Source organism: Cryptomeria japonica, chromosome 10, assembly GCF_030272615.1.
Source record: "Cryptomeria japonica chromosome 10, Sugi_1.0, whole genome shotgun sequence".
In the NCBI taxonomy this organism is placed as follows: domain Eukaryota; kingdom Viridiplantae; phylum Streptophyta; class Pinopsida; order Cupressales; family Cupressaceae; genus Cryptomeria; species Cryptomeria japonica.
Genome location: NC_081414.1, coordinates 8,357,238 through 8,360,245, shown reverse-complemented (window position 1 = coordinate 8,360,245; position 3,008 = coordinate 8,357,238).

Here is a 3,008-nt window from a genome sequence, read left to right as displayed (position 1 = left end):
ATTCTCTCTAAAATCATCATATCCGACGGCCTTGAAAATTTGGTGAAAAGTTGTCGGGACCATGGCGCCCGTGCACATGGTCCCGGACATTTTTCCCGAAATTTTGGGAGCACGATCCAATCATAAAATAAAGCTTAACCCCAAGAAATTGGTGGGATATTCAATCTCTAGGTCGGCCAAAAGACGAAATTACGACCTAGGGTTTCATACATAAGAGCTCTCTTTCTTCATTTGAAAGGATCGGATTTTTGGCTTTCAAGGACCTTCTATGCAGCGAAAGAGCAGATCTTTGAAGACTTCAACAACATTCAACATCCTTCTATCAGGCATTTATCAATTTCATTCATCCATTTAGGGCTTGGAAGACATTGAAGAACAATAGGAGATTACCGACTGAAGATTGGCTTGTACTCCTCCCTTGAGGGTTGGGTATGATTTCATGTTGTTTTCATGTCTTTGCATAAGCTTCAATATATCCTTTATTCATGCTTTAGATCACTTTGCATCTTGATTTAGAGCATTTACATTATCATTTACAAGCAATTAGGGTTTACTTTCTAGGTTGCTCTAGTTTGCTTTCTTACATTTAAGGACCTTGCACACACACTAGGTCTGCACACACAATACATTTTACAATACAACTTGGCTATTCGTGGAGGTGGAAATCACCGAAGCGGGGGTTTGACTAAGGCAAAACCCTATATAGCCGCCCATCCCCTTTTCAGATATAAGTGCAGGTTTCGGGACTCAGACGACGCCGCAGGTTGCAGATCTGAGAGAAGCAGACAGAGACAGAATAACACACCAAATTTCAGAGCAAAAGACCAGGACAGGGGCGTGGGGCGCCCTGGTCCTGCCAGGACAGGGGCGCTGGGCGCCCTGGTCCTCCTGACAGACAGCATTTTCAGCATTTTTGACAGCTTTTTCCAAAGTGCAAAACAGCAGTTTCCGGAGTAGTTTCAGGGGCAGAATCAGGACAGTGGCGCTCGAGCCCCCGTCCCGAACATTTTCAGTCAGATTTTAACTTCGGGTACGCATTTACATTCTTGTCTTGTCCTTGTGTTTACAACTTTCCATCATTTAAGTTCAATTCTGTAATCTTGTTATTAGTTCATACTTGCACTTTGAGGTTAGGGATTGAACTTGCATCATTTCATCTTTCAATTACAACAAAGGAATAGAAATCCTAATAGGTAGCCCGTGGCTCTCTCTTCCACAAGAAGAAGTAGCCAATTGTGTGATACCTCTAGGCTCTTTCGTATTCCACAAATGTGTGCTTGAAAGTGAGATTAGGGCATGTTTGCTTAGTGTCACTTTTTCTCCCACACATTTTGGTGAACCCGACGTGAATCCAATCTTCTCTAATTCTGATTTATGTTTTCAAATTTGAGTGTTTATGCTATTTCAAATTCAAATTTGTATTTACAAGTTTCAATTTCTTGCAAGATTCAAAAATTTAGAGGAAATTTTTGCTAAAACCCTAATTTTTCAATTCAAAGTTGAACTTGTGGATAGCTTAATTGGATCAATAATTTTAAATCTGATTTAGGAACTCATTTGAATCATAAATTTCATTTTCTAAATCTATATTTTAAGTTCTTGCATTGAACATTTCCTTCTATTTTGCATGTGTTATCATTTGAAAGAGGAAAATTGTTGTCATGATGCATTCATTTCATAGATGTGATAATGGGTTGGCTTCCCTTGTTTCAATTTTTCCTTCTCCTAAAGAACCTCCCCTCATCTATAACAACATTTTAGTACCTAAAAGAGTTTTTACCAATCCCTTTGAGACTCTCCCATGCTCTAAGGATGAAGTCTTTAAGAGTGATCTTGATAATTCTCCTAAAATGTGCCCTTCCTATTTAGCTATCCTAGAGGAAGAGAATGATATCATAAACACCTTTCTTAATGTTACTTCACCTTCCCTCCATGATGACTCTCTAAGTGAAAAGGTATTTATGGACATTGAATTATTTTCTCCTAAAGTTGGTCCTTCCAATGGGGGCATGTTAGTGCAACAAGAGGTTATGAACACTTCTTTCAAAGATCTCCTTCCTAAGCATGAATCTTTGGAGAAATATGTTCATGTTCCTCCTAAAAAACACTCCCTTCATGAGGATCCTTTTGTGCAAGAAGATGACATTATCCCTACATTTCCTAGTGATGGCATTTCCTTTTCCAACAAAATTCCCACTAGAGATGATGAATTAATGATAAATGCTTACCCTTCTCCTAAAGTTTGTCTTACCCATAAGCATCCCTTAGAGAAAGAAGATGAAATAATAAGCAATTTCCTTAATTCTCTCTCCCCTAAAGATCATATTGAAAATATTTTGAGGAAAGAGGATGAGTTTAACACATCTATTGATTCTCTCCCTCCTAAGGATGAGGAATTAATAAACAATGTTATCTCCTCTCCCGAAATTGACAATACTTCAAACATTCCTTTCAACAACTTCACCATTTGGGATGAACCATTAGAAGAAGGTGTAGATTATTCTCTCTCCCTTGATAATTTCTCACCTTCCTTGAATCTCAATTATTCTCCCTCTAAAAATAAAGCATCTCCCTCTCCTCAACTTGGTTCTACTCATAAGGATACCCTAGTTCAAAGCAAGATGGTCAACATCTCTTTCAAAGATCTCCCTCTCAAAAGTGAGACTTTAGAGAGTAATGTTGAACCTTCTCCTAGAGAGTTTATTCCCCATGTAGATCCTTTGATGATAGAGGATGATATGGCCTTTCCTAGTATTACTTTTCCTACTAGAACATCAATGCCTATCCCTTGTCTCTCTCCTAAAATTGATTTGATCCATGATAAGATTTTAGTGCAAGAGAAGACTATCAATAATTCTTCCAACACTTTTGTTCATTCCTCTGAACCATCCTCAATCAATTTGATACGTGTGAATGAGACACCTAACAAACCTCTCTTCACTGTCCAAGGTGCTTGTCCTTCTCAAAATTCTCAACCTTTAAGTAAGCCTATCTTAGTGGTTCAAGGT